The sequence below is a fragment of the Phyllobates terribilis genome, unplaced genomic scaffold (genome assembly GCF_046119375.1).
Source record: "Phyllobates terribilis strain yellow unplaced genomic scaffold, ASM4611937v1 Scaffold_5__5_contigs__length_657084704, whole genome shotgun sequence".
NCBI lineage: Eukaryota > Metazoa > Chordata > Amphibia > Anura > Dendrobatidae > Phyllobates > Phyllobates terribilis.
In genome coordinates, this window is record NW_027362765.1 from 103,636,102 (window position 1) to 103,650,971 (window position 14,870).

Below are 14,870 nucleotides of genomic sequence, written 5' to 3' on the forward strand. Positions count from 1 at the left end.
TACACAGTGACTCCACCAGCAGAATAGTGAGTGCAGATCTGGGGTATAATACAGGATGTAACTCAGGATCAGTACAGGATAAGTAATGTAATGTATGTACACATTAACTGCACCAGCAGAATAGTGAGTGCAGCTCTGGTGTATAACATTTGTTTGTGGGAAAACCCCTTTAAGTTTCTAATTGTTTGCATTTATGTTTAAACGCTATAGATATCCAAATACTTATCTTCTGACTGTTCTGCTTCTTTGTTTCTATGCCCCAATTCCAATCTGCTGGCAAAAGTTCCTTTGTTTACAGCCATTTCTTCTGCCTCTGCAGCTTCCAACTATTTCTAGCATCCCTTGAGCTGATCAGCAAGCCAGCAGTGAGCATGCCCCCTAAAATAGAGAGTGGATGACAGCACAGCAAAAACTGGAGGCTGAACGGGTCGGATGGAAACACAGGAGAGACCGGTTAATGGAATAATTATCATTTGATCCAGTCCGGTAGTGAGATCCGAGCTTACAAGTATCACAGGTAATAATAGAAAGATGATTGTCTGCAGCGCTTCAGACAAGGATGGTTGTAGAGTAGAGGATAACCTCTTTAACTTTTTACAAACCACAGCACATTTGTAGTAGAAGTCGGAGCCCGGCTCGTCACTTTATGTTACCTTGTATAGTCCTATCTTTAGGAGTCTAAAAATAATTTGACGTTACATTTACGTTCCTTCTATGAGCCAATAAATACATTCTTCATTGTCAACATAAAACGAGTCGGCGTTCATCCAACACGTAAAGATAAATCTGAAAGTATATAAAACTAAATGGTCTTCTGAGTATTTACCCTGTATGTACATTACATACCTTATAAAAGCATAGGGGGGCTGGCACAGGCTTTGCGCCTCTGTGAAGCCCTTTACAACCTCATGGGTGTTTAGTTTTCCCTGTTTTACTGTATTTCACAGGAGGAATGCATTCAGGTGACCACTTTTATTATAAAAATATTGAGAGTCTGAAGTTATTGGCAGTCAATCAGTAATCTGTGTTCTTTAACCCAAAGAATGGTGCGGGAAGAGAAAAAGCCTCCATGGTAAATGTAGCTGAACCGTCCCCTGATCCCACACAGGATGTTATGTTTTATGAATACGGATTAGCTGTTTATAAATTCATGCAGATTGTGGAAAATGTAAGACTGAGCACACAGCCGGCATACTGGCACTGGGCAGACTATACAACAGGGATGCACAACTTTTATGGTCCAAGGACCACAGTGACATATAGAGCCAATGCCAAGTGCCTTATGGCATACGAAAGATCCCTTTCTAGGACTCCCACCTCTCAGGAGCTACCTTTCTCCCCCCATTACAACTCAAACAATGGAGAGATCATGCATGCGGCTCTATTCTTTGTAGTTGCTGACATGGCTCAATCTTTCACTTTTCCCATAAAACACAGATGAGAATTAATGCCAGAACCGGTTTTAGACAAAGTGGGGCCCTGGGCGAAAATTAAAAGTGGGGCCCCAACTGGTAACATATTGCACCATCACAAAGAAACATTTAATTGGCATTTACAGGAGCTGATTTCAGACCTTTAAACGAGCGTGATCAACTGTTTTCAAGTCATCCAGCACTTGGGTACCGGCCTCCTCACACAGGCTGACAAAGAACAATAGGGCTAGAATGATAGATCATTCAGTCAGCATACATATCATGTTTTCGGCAGCAAATCTCCTGTTTATAGTGGATGATGTGCTGCCAAGAACAATGGTCCTGCTTCATTAAGACAGGCATTGTGAACACCAGTCTTGATGAATGGAGCCACTAGAGTAAGCTGCACCTAAATCATTAAAAGGCACACACCACTTGAAGAAATAGGAATCTTACAAGTGGCGTGCACTTCCGGCCAGAAATGTACATATACACACATGCACAGTGCTGGCCAAAAGTATTGGCACCCCTGCAATTCTGTCAGATAATACTCAGTTTCTTTCTGAAAATGATTGCAATCACAAATTCTTTGGTATTATTCTCTTCATTTAATTTGTCTTCAATGAAAAAAACACAAAAAGAATTGTCCTAAAGCCAAATTGGATATAATTCCACACCAAACCTAAAAAAGGGGGTGGACAAAAGTATTGGCACCCTTTGAAAAATCATTTGATGCTTCTCTAATTCGTGTAATTAACAGCACCTGTAACTTACCTGTGGCACCTAACAGGTGTTGGCAATAACTAAATCACACTTTCCAGCCAGTTAACATGGATTAAAGTTGACTCAACCTCTGTCCTGTGTCCTTGTGTGTACCACATTGAGCATGGAGAAAAGAAAGGAGACCAAAGAACTGTCTGAGGACTTGAGAAACCAAATTGTGAGGACGCATGAGCAATCTCAAGGCTACAAGTCCATCTCCAAAGACCTGAATGTTCCTGTGTCTTCCGTGCGCAGTGTCATCAAGAAGTTTAAAGCCCATGGCACTGTGGCTAACCTCCCTAGATGTGGACGGAAAAGAAAAATTGACGAGAGATTTCAACGCAAGATTGTGCGGATGGTGGATAAGGAACCTCGACTAACATCCAAACAAGTTCAAGCTGCCCTGCAGTCCGAGGGTACAACAGTGTCAACCCGTACTATCTGTCGGCGTCTGAATGAAAAGGGACTGTATGGTAGGATACCCAGGAAGACCCCACTTCTTACCCCGAGACATAAAAAAGCCAGGCTGGAGTTTGCCAAAACTTACCTGAGAAAGCCTAAAACGTTTTGGAAGAATATTCTCTGGTCAGATGAGACAAAAGTAGGGCTTTTTGGGAAAAAGCATCAACATAGAGTGTACAGGAAAAAAAAAAGAGGCATTCAAAGAAAAGAACACGGTCCCTACAGTCAAACATGGCGGAGGTTCCCTGAGATTTTGGGGTTGCTTTGCTGCCTCTGGCACTGGACTGCTTGACCGTGTGCATGGCATGGTGAAGTCTGAAGACTACCAACAAATTTTGCTGCATAATGTAGGGCCCAGTGTGAGAAAGCTCGGTCTCCCTCAGAGGTCATGGGTCTTCCAGCAGGACAATGACCCAAAACACACTTACAAAAGCACTATAAAATGGTTTTAGAGAAAGCACTGGAGACTTCTACGGTGGCCAGCAATGAGTCCAGACCTGAATCCCATAGAACACCTGTGGAGAGATCTCAAAATGGCAGTTTGGAGAAGGCACCCTTCAAATATCAGGGACCTGGAGTAGTTTGCCAAAGAAGAATGGTCTACAATTCCAGCAGAGCATTGTAAGAAACTCATTGATGGTTACCGGAAGCGGTTGTTCGCAGTTATTTTGGCTAAAGGTTGTGCAACCAAGTATTAGGCTGAGGGTGCCAATACTTTTGTCCGGCCCTTTTTTGGAGTTTTGTGTGAAATGATCAATGATTTGACTTTTGCTTCATTCTCTTTTGTGTTTTTTCCTTGCAAGCAAATTAAATTAAGAGAATAATACCAAAGAATTTGAGATTGCAATCATTTTCAGGAAGAAACTGAGTATTATCTGACAGAATTGCAGGGGTGCCAATACTTTTGGCCAGCACTGTATATCCTTACAGTGCATACACATGCATGTATATATACATAATGCACACATGTATATATACATAGCGCACACACACATATTACACATACACACAGCACACACAAAAGTATATACACAGAGCACATACACACACATGTATATACACACAGCACATACATACACATGTATACATACAGGACATACACATGCATGTATATACACACAGCACATACAGGACATACACATGCATGTATATACACACAGCACATACACACATATGTATATGCACACGGCACATACATACACATGTATGCACCCACAACACATACATACCCATATATATATATATACAAATCACATACACATGTATGTATATACACACAGAACATTCACACATATGTATATGCACACAGCACTTACACACATGCATATACACACAGCATATACAGTACAGACCAAAAGTTTGGACACACCTTCTCATTTAAGATTTTTCTGTATTTTCTTGAAAATAAAAATTGTACATTCACACTGAAGGCATCAAAAAGCTTCAAGAGGTAGTCACCGGAAATGGTCTTCCAACAATCTTGAAGGAGTTCCTAGAGATGCTTAGCACTTGTTGACCCTTTTGCATTCACTCTGCGGTCCAGCTCACCCCAAACCATCTCGATTGGGTTCAGGTCTAGTGACTGTGGAGGCCAGGTCATCTGGCGTAGCACCCCATCACTCTCCCTCTTGGTCAAATAGCCCTTACACAGCCTGGAGGTGTGTTTAGGGTCATTGTCCTGTTGAAAAATAAATAATGGTGCAACTAAACGCAAACCGGATGGAATAGCATGCCGCTGCAAGATGCTGTAGTAGCCATGCTGGTTCAGTATGCCTTCAATTTTGAATAAATCCCCAACAGTGTCACCAGCAAAGCACCCCCACAACATCACGCCTCCTCCTCCCTGCTTCACGGTGGGAACCAGGCATGTAGAGTCCATCTGTTCACCTTTTCTGCGTCGCACAAAGACACGGTGGTTGGAACCAAAGATCTCAAATTTGGACTCATCAGACCAAAGCACAGGCACAGATTTCCACTCGTCTAATGTCCATTCCTTGTGTTCTTTAGCCCAAACAAGTCTTTTCTGCTTGTTGCCTGTCCTTAGCAGTGGTTTCCTAGCAGCTATTTTACCATGAAGGCCTGCTGCACAAAGTCTCCTCTTAACAGTTGTTGAACAAATGTGTCTGCTGCTAGAACTGTGTGTGGCATTGACCTGGTCTCTAATCTGAGCTGCTGTTAACCTGCGATTTCTGAGGCTGGTGACTTGGAAAAACTTATCCTCAGAAGCAGAGGTGACTCTTGGTCTTCCTTTCCTGGGGCGGTCCTCTTGTGAGCCAGTTTCTTTGTACGCTTGATGGTTTTTGCAACTGTACTTGGGGACACTTTCAAAGTTTTCTCAATTTTTCAGACTGACTGACCTTCATTTCTTAAAGTAATGATGGCCACTCGTTTTTCTTTACTTAGCTGCTTTTTTCTTGCCATAATACAAATTCTAACAGTCTATTCAGTAGGACTATCAGCTGTGTATCCACCAGACTTCTGCACAACACAACTGATGGTCCCAACCCCATTTATAAGGCAAGAAATCCCACTTATTAAACCTGACAGGGCACACCTGTGAAGTGAAAACCATTTCCGGTGACTACCTCTTGAAGCTCATCAAGAGAATGCCAAGAGTGTGCAAAGCAGTCATCAAAGCAAAAGGTGGCTACTTTGAAGAACCTAAAATATAAGACATATTTTCAGTTGTTTCACACTTTTTTGTTAAGTATATAATTCCACATGTGTTAATTCACAATTCTGATGCCTTCAGTGTGAATGTACAATTTTCATAGTCATGAAAATACAGAAAAATCTTTAAATGAGAAGGTGTGTCCAAACTTTTGGTCTGTACTGTATATATGTATATACACACAGCATAATCACATGTACATACACACAGCACATACATACATACATACATACATATATAGATATACACACAGCACATACATATGTATATACACACAGCACATACATATGTGTTACATACACAAACTACAGAGGACTTAACGGCCTGTCTCCTCTTTAGTTTCTCTAGACTCACGAAAGGTAAAGGACCTTTGATCTCAACCTCGGAAGCTACATTGATAATACAGAACTTGTATTATCACTGCAGTTTCTGTTTTAAATGCTGGGGGCCCCTAAGAGTGAAGGGGCATTCACACTAACACTGTGAGTGCGATGCTGGGCTCCTCCAGTGTCAGTGCGCAAGTGCAGAAGCAGGATTCAATTTACACAGTGCTCTTGACGCTCCCCCTGGGCCGTGGAGTACTCGTTGCCGGGCCGGTCGTTGCTTGGGGAGATGTCACAGTGGCGGTGACCCAGAGCGGTCATTCAAAAGGGGATATTTACAGGGGAATTAATAAAGTTTTTATGTACAGTTCGTGACGCCACCTGTGGTATGCGGCTATGTGGAGCCGCTGCTGCTGTGCAGAACCTCTGGAGCTGATGTTTAATGCAGCAGGGTTGGTTCAGCTCTCCACAGGCAGAGCTTAACTCCAGGGCAGTGTAGAGATGTTGTAGTGAAGTAGATGAGGCTGGGCGTTGTAGTGCTGGGGTGATGGCGCAGTTAATAATCACAGAGACAGTGGGGTGCAGTCCTCAGGGTCTTTACTCACGGTTGTTGCAGTCCAAGTTACAGGTACCAGTGTAACTTCCCTCGTCGTGCTGCGCTTACTCAGGGAGGGGTTCAGTCCACCCTCAGATATCTCCGGAGTACTTAGCGGGACCCCCTTCTGTGTGTTCTCTCTCTGGCCGTTTCCCTGCACCTCATACCAAGTGTCCCAATCCGGTACCCGTGGGCCTTGTCGGGTGACGTCTGTTCCGTCCCCTGGGTCCTCTATAGCTACCTTCTTCGTGAGACTGATATGGACTGTTGGCTGCAGGACTTGAAATACTGAAGCCTCCGGTTTCTAGTTGAGACATAAAGTGTTCTGCTAGTTGAGGGACCAGTCCCCTTTGTGTGGTCTGACCCCTCCACCTCCTGGTAGATTCGGGCGTACGGGTGGCCTCCAGCACTGCCTGTACCCCTGGGGTCCCTTCCTCATTCCTGAAGCCATTCCTGCTCCTCTCTCCTTCTCCTTCAGTCCTGGGCCTCTCCTCAGGCCCTTTGCCTGAGCAGAGCTCCTGCTCCCACACTTCTCTTCCTCAGACTGTTCCCTCTCACTACTCTCACTCTCTCACTCTCCTCCTAAACAAGATGGCTTCTCTACTTATACTTTCCTCCATGTGCTCCCCTAAGCTACTTCCTCCACCCACACCCACTACATAGCTCCTCCCCTCAGCTAGGGACCAGGGACTGTGCTCTCCCTTAGGAGCAATCTCGCCCTGCCCCCAAGGCGGGTATGTGTTGGATGCAGGTGTTAGGGTCCCGAGCTGTACTCCTTCCTTACCTGAGAGTGAGATACCACACCTCTGGGTGAAATGCAGTACCTCTGTGGCTCCTGAACCCTCAGGGGCGCCACATACCCCCCTGGTAAAACACAGCACATCCGCGGGCTGGAACAGAATAAAACACAGGGTATTTCAGACATACAAAATTTTTAGATGCATCACATATAAGATCATAAACATAATATTTCTTCCCTTTATGGGAGGCACTTTTTCTTGAACGTTACTGGTTACATTTTTATCAAAACATTATAAGACTTTTTTAAAGAACATCTGTCTTTACACTTATAAAACATTGTTCTCATAAATCATTTTTCAACAGGTTACAGTACGATCTGCAACCAGGTGTCCATTCTCTTTAACAAGGTGCCATTTGGTGAACATGAGGGACCCGCCCGAAAACCCTCAACGTAGGCCCTGGGCGTGGCTGCAGGGCATGGATGATCCAGGTGTTGGACCACCTCTTCGGCCACGCCAAAGGGGTTTTTGTTCTGAGGTCAGCTTTGTATGTATAAAACCAATAAGGGGCACTTTAAGAAGTGCAACTATTTACAACGGAAAGTTTCTTGGTTATTCACTGTCCATAACCTGATAGTCTTTTTAAACGGGTAACTATAAAACCTAAAATGCACACAATTTAACTTTTTAAACTGGCAGGGTTGTACCCTTCCAGGTAACTATAGACAGTTTCTTTAGGATAGTCAGTTTAACAGGGGTGCTCCCTCCGGGGGAACTCCTGGTTCCTGCAGGCTGACCCAGCCGGGTCTTCAGCCTCGTACTGCAGGGGCATGTCTCTCCTCTTCACCACTCGGTACACTTGGAGGGCATACCACCCGCGCTCGCCCTTGTGGCGGGTATATGTGACATAGTCGCCGGGATAAAGGTCTCGGCCGGGATGCCCCTGTTGGAGGTGAGGTTCTACATCCCGCTGGTTGACGAATACGTCTTGATCGGTGTGCGGCTCCCTCACAAAGCCGCACCCAGCGTCTAGATCGAATTTAACTACGATCCCCTCCAGACGGGGACTTGGGGTGGCAGCTCTTGCGTTGCGTGACCGGGTTTTGGCCGCCATGTTCCGGGCCTCCATCTTTTCCCACCGCACCTGCCGGTCGTGACGCTCCCTCTCCAACTGCAGGAGCTCCCTCCTGCAGTGCTCTTCCCTCCAGAGGGCCTGGGCCTGCGTCTCCCACGGGAACCCCATGAGGTCCCCTTCTCGGTTATCCCACCGGAACTCCTCTCCTCCTGGGCAGGTAACCGGGGGTGCTGGTGCAGGTGCTAGCGGGGGTCCTTGCTGGTCCTCATATCTGGCGGACCAGTCGTAGGTGGTGTTTCCATAGACCCACTTGGGTGCGGGGTCAGGTGGCTCCGGTAGGGGGCCCAGGAACATGTCGGCGGTCCAAGCGCCTGGGATCAGGGTTTCCGCCAGGGGGTCTGGGAGCCAGTCAGTGAAGCAGGTGCCCGGGAAGGGAGATTCCGCCTGGAGACCAGGGAGCAGATTGTCAGAGCAGGCGCCCGGGGTTGGAGGTTCCGCCAGGGGGCCCAGGAGTAGGACGGTGGAGCAGGCGCCCGGGATCGGAGGTTCCCCCAGGGAGCCCAGGAGCAGGCTAGCACTCTCAGCGCCTGGGACAGGGAGTCTCTCCTTACCTGCTCCCGCGGCCGCGCTAGTGCCGTCCTCTGCCTCCTGGCTCCGTTCAGGCTCCTCCGGGGCTGGGACGCTACTGGTGGAGTGCAGCACTGGCTGCTGCCAGATCATCAGCTTCTCCAGCAGCTCCTTTTTCCAGCCGGCAATGGCGTCCTGCTGGGCCTTCTCCATTCTCCAGCCCAGCTCCTGGATTTCCGCCTGGAGGAATTCAGTATCCTCCAGGGATAGCTCTGCCATGGCCTCCTCCAAGGTGAGAGGCCTTGCCACTTGTTGCAGACCACGGATGGGAGCTGGCTCCTGACTCTCCATCTTGCCCTCCGGGTGCGGTCTGTCTCGACTCCTGGAGACTCCGCCCTGTCTCCCATGTTTCTTCTCTCCTCTTACCTTTTGGGGGCGGTTCTATGGCAACTTGCTGTTGGACACACCTTGAGGCGGCCCCCCCAGCTTGATGGACACATCTACACACATGGTCACTGTTGCTCGGGGTGGGCCTCGCTTTTGGCGCCATTCTGGAACCCGGCCCACGATGGGAGGTGGTTTTTTGTTGTCGTTTGGCTCGCACATAATGGCGCCCGTTCTTCTTGGGCGGGCGCCACATTCAGTATAAAACACAGTCTCTAGGCGCACAATACCCGATGATAACGGGTGGGTTCATAGCCTGTTCGTGACGCCAAAGATGACGCGCCCCCTGGGTCATGGGGTACTCGGTGCCGGGCCGGTCGTTGCTTGGGGAGATGTCATAGTGGCGGTGACCTGGTCCGTGACCCAGGGCGGTCATTCAAAATGGGATATTTACAGGGGAATTAATAAAGTTTTTATGTACAGTTCGTGACGCCACCTGTGGTATGCGGCTATGTGGAGCCGCCGCTGCTGTGCAGAACCTCTGGAGCTGATGTTTAATGCAGCAGGGTTGGTTCAGCTCTCCACAGGCAGAGCTTAACTCTAGGGCAGTGTAGAGATGTTGTAGTGAATTAGATGAGGCTGGGCGTTGTAGTGCCGGGGTGATGGCTCAGTTAATAATCACAGAGACAGTGGGGTGCAGTCCTCAGGGTCTTTACTCACGGTTGTTGCAGTCCAAGTTACAGGTACCAGTGTAACTTCCCTCGTCATGCTGCGCTTACTCAGGGAGGGGTTCAGTCCACCCTCAGATATCTCCGGAGTACTTAGCGGGACCCCCTTCTGTGTGTTCTCTCTCTGGCCGTTTCCCTGCACCTCACACCAAGTGTCCAATCCGGTACCTGCGGGCCTTGTCGGGCGACGTCTGTTCTGTCCCCTGGGTCCTCTATAGCTACCTTCTTCGTGAGACTGATATGGACTGTTGGCTGCAGGACTTGAAATACTGAAGCCTCCGGTTTCTAGTTGAGACTTAAAGTGCTCTGCTAGTTGAGGGACTGGTCCCCTTTGTGTGGCCTGACCCCTCCACCTCCTGGTAGATTCGGGCGTACGGGTGGCCTCCAGCACTGCCCGTACCCCTGGGGTCCCTTCCTCATTCCTGGAGCCCTTCTTGCTCCTCTCTCCTTCTCCTTCAGTCCTGGGCCTCTCCTCAGGCCCTCCGCCTGAGCAGAACTCCTGCTCCCACACTTCTCCTCCTCAGACTGTTCCCTCTCACTACTCTCACTCTCTAACTCTCCTCCTAAACAAGATGGCTTCTCTATTTATACTTTCCTCCATGTGCTCCTCTAAGCTACTTCCTCCACCCACACCCACTACATAGCTCCTCCCCTCAGCTAGGGACCAGGGACTGTGCTCTCCCTTAGGAGCAATCTCGCCCTGCCCCCACTGCGGGTATATGTTGGATGCAGGTGTTAGGGTCCCGAGCTGTACTCCTTCCTTACCTGAGAGTGAGATACCACACCTCTGGGTGAGATGCAGTACCTCTGTGGCGACCGAACCCTCAGGGACGCTACACTCTCTCTTACCAAGTGAGTGCTGTCAATCAAAACAAGGGACTGGCTGAAATATGTAATGCAAATTAGAGGGTGTAACAGTGCACTTAGCCACATGCCACACAAAGGGTGCACCAAATCCCCCTCATTTACATATTAAATAAAAGATTTTTCTGAAAATATAACATTAAAATGTATATGGTATGATTTTTATATGGGCAAAGTTCCCTATATAAATGTTTAAGCCGTTTCATTTGCACTTTGTTGGTGACAAACTACCTTTAAATTTCTGTAATTCTATGGGAACGTTGGGGCAGACAAGCGCCATTACAGCTTGTGTCTCCTGGCACAAGATATAAAGTTGACACCTCACCTTTATTGCTTCAGACATAATTTACAAGTAGCTATGCAGAGACATAAACAGCTGCGCACTGGAAAACAAAGTGAGGCGGCGGAGGCCTTCACATGGCTGATCCCTAGCTAAGCCCGGCCGTCTTGTTTCCCCCCTGAGCATCGCAGGTTTTATGCAGTGTCACTACTCATTTTAAAGGCATCAGGCAAACTAATAAAACACCTCGCACTGATACCTGTGAACAAAAAACCCTAAACCTCTTTATTTCATTTCTGTCCTTTGTCTCCACCTGGAGAATCCTCCTGGGTGAAGTATCGCAGCTGCCGACTTGTTCTCAGTGGTCACTGAGAAAATTGCCCTTTTCCCAGTTTAACATCATCCCGGTTTATAGTTTGTGCACATTGGGGTTTATATCATCTAAATCCTGAGAACAACATTGATGATTGAGAAGGGGAACTCAACTGGTGTCATATATTGAACAGATAAATATTCCGGTCTCACGTTTTCATTCATTTATTTTATCCCTATTATAGTAGAGATCCGATCACTGCTATATAGTATACAGTCATGGCCAAAAGTATTGAGAATGAGACAAATAGTAATTTTTCCAAAGTTTACTGCTTCATTTTTTGTAATGGCAATTTGCATATACTCTGAATGTCAAAGAGTGATCAGCTTAACAGCAATTACTGTACTTGCAAAGTCAATATTTGCCCAGAAAATGAACTTTAACCCCCAAAACACATTTCAACATCATTGCAGTCCTGCCTTAAAAGGAGCAGCTAACATCGTTTTAGTGATTGATCCATTAACACAGGTGTGGGTGTTGATGTGGACAGGGCTGGCGATCAATCAGTCATGATTAAGTAAGAATGACATCACTGGACACTTTAAAAGGAGGCTGGTTCTTGGTATCATTGTTTCTCTTCAGTTAACCATGGTTATCTCTAAAGAAACACGTGCAGCCATCATTGCACTGCACAAAAATGGCCTAACAGGGAAGAGTATCGCAGCTACAAAGATTGCACCTCAGTCAACAATCTATCGCATCATCAAGAACTTCAAGGAGAGAGCTTCCATTGTTGTCAAAAAGGCTCCAGGGCGCCCAAGAAAGACCAGCAAGCGCCAGGACCGTATCTTAAAACTGTTTCAGCTGCGGGATCGGACTACCAGCAGTGCCGAGCTTGCTCAGGAATGGCAGCAGGCTGGTGTGAGCGCTTCTGCACGCACTGTGAGGCGGAGACTCTTTGAGCAAGGGCTGGTTTCAAGGAGGGCAGCAAAGAAGCCACTTCTCGCCAGAAAAAACATCAGGGACCGACTGATATTCTGCAAAAGGTACAGGGAGTGGACTGCTGAGGACTGGGGCAAAGTCATTTTCTCTGATGAATCCCCTTTTCGATTGTTTGGGACATCTGGAAAACAGCTTATTCGGAGAAGAAGAGGTGAGAGCTACCACCAGTCTTGTCTCATGCCAACTGTAAAGCATCCTGAAACCATTCATGTGTGGGGTTGCTTCTCAGCCAAGGGAATCGGCTCACTCACAGTCTTGCCTAAAAACACAGCCATGAATAAAGAATGGTACCAGAAAGTCCTCCAAGAGCAACTTCTTCCAACCGTCCAAGAGCAGTTTGGCGCCCAACAATGCCTTTTCCAGCATGATGGAGCACCTTGCCATAAAGCAAAGGTGATAACTAAATGGCTCATGGAACAAAACATAGAGATTTTGGGTCCATGGCCTGGAAACTCCCAAGATCTTAATCCCATTGATAACTTGTGGTCAATCATCAAGAGACGGGTGGACAAACAAAAACCAACAAATTCTGGCAAAATGCAAGCATTGATTATGCAAGAATGGACTGCTATCAGTCAGGATGTGGTCCAAAAGTTGATTGAGAGCATGCCAGGGAGAATTACAGAGGTCTTGAAGAAGAAGGGGCAACACTGCAAATATTGACTTGCTGTATTAACTCATTCTAACTGTCAATATAACCTATTGGTACTCATAATATGATTGCAATTATATTTCTGTATGTGATATAAACATCAAACAAACACTAATAAAAACCAGAGGCCAGCAGATCATGTGAAAATAGAATTTTGGTGTCATTCTCAAAACTTTTGGCCATGACTGTACACTGTTGGAGCATACAACTGCTGCAGGCTTATGCTGGGGCACATTGTCAACCGAAGATGTGAGGCGGCAGCAGGGTTGTCAACTTGACTTTTTTTTATTTCTGGATAGCTTATCAAAAAATCACAGACAGACAATATTTTTTACAGACACATTAGAAAACCGTAATAAATTATTCTGATTCTAAGTAATACACATTCATGTCTACTGCCCATAATTCTGATATGACGGACAGGGCTATAAAGTGCCCTAATTTTACCGACTGTCCTAGAATTTCTGGATGGTTGGCAACCCAAGGCAGTGGGGACATAAGCACTGTGGCAGCATGATAGAAGCTGCTGTCACTTCTTTATCACCACTACCGAAACAGGACGTCATCAGGGGATTTTGGTGAAAGACGCAGTGGTAAATGAGAATACCTGGTGCATGATGGAAGACTCAAACAAATTGTCATCGGAGGTAAGAAAAAAAAAACACAGACAAAAAGATATAGTAGAGAGAGAATGGTAGGGAATTTTCTATTGAAGTGTATTAGTCAAGCGGTTAGATTATTGAATTAAATAGTTACTAGCTATTGAACCCGTTCTACGCCCGGATGGCGAGCATTTTTATTGGTATATGGTCTCCCATGCTGGTATGTGCTGCCCACCTCCTGGTATTTGTGCAGCCCCCATCCTGTCCCCACCATCCTATCCTGGTATGCATGGCACCCCTCATCCCCATCCTGGTATGCATGGCACCCCTCACCCCCAATCCTGGTATGCATGGCACCCCTCATCCCTATCCTGGTATGCATGGCACCCCTCACCCCCAATCCTGGTATGCATGGCACCTCTCATCCCAATTCTGGTATGTATGGCCTCCTCATCCCAGAAACCTGGTATGCATGATACCCCTCACCCCCAATCCTGGTATGCATGGCACCCCTCAACCCCAATCCTGGTATGCATGGTACCCCATCCATCATCCCTATCCTGGTATGTATGGTATCCCTCATCCTGGTATGCATTGGGATGAGGGGATCCCAATCCCGGAATGCATGGCACCCCTCATTCCCAATCCCGGTATGCATGGCACCCCTCATCCCCAATCCCGGTATGCATGGCACCCCTCATCCCCAATCCCGGTATGCATGGCACCCCTTATCCCCAATCCCGGTATGCATGGCACCCCTCATCCCCAATCCCGGTATGCATGGCACCCCTCAACCCCAATCGTGGTATGCATGGTACCCCATCCCTCATCCCTATCCTGGTATGCATGGTACCCCATCCCTCATCCCTATTCTGGTATGTATAGTATCCCTCATCCTGGTATGTGTGGCACCCCTCATCCCCAATCCCGGTATGCATGGTACCCCTCATCCCCAATCCCGGTATGCTTGGCACCCCTCATCCCCAATCCCGGTATGCGTGGCACCCCTCATCCCCCAATCCCGGTATGCGTGGCACCCCTCATCCCCAATCCCGGTATGCATGGCACCCCTCATCCCCAATCCCGGTATGCATGGCACCCCTCATCCTCAATCCCGGTAGGCATGGCACCCCTCATCCCCAATCCCGGTATGCATGGCACCCCTCATCCCCAATCCTGGTATGCATGGCACCCCTCATCCCTATCCTGGTATGCATGGCACCTCTCATCCCAATTCTGGTATGTATGGCCTCCTCATCCCAGAAACCTGGTATGCATGATACCCCTCAACCCCAATCCTGGTATGCATGGCACCCCTCAACCCCAATCCCGGTATGCATGGCACCTTTTACCCCCCAATCCTGGTATGCATGGCACCCCTCATCCCCAATCCCGGTATGCATGGCACCCCTCATCCCCAATCCCGGTATGCATGGCA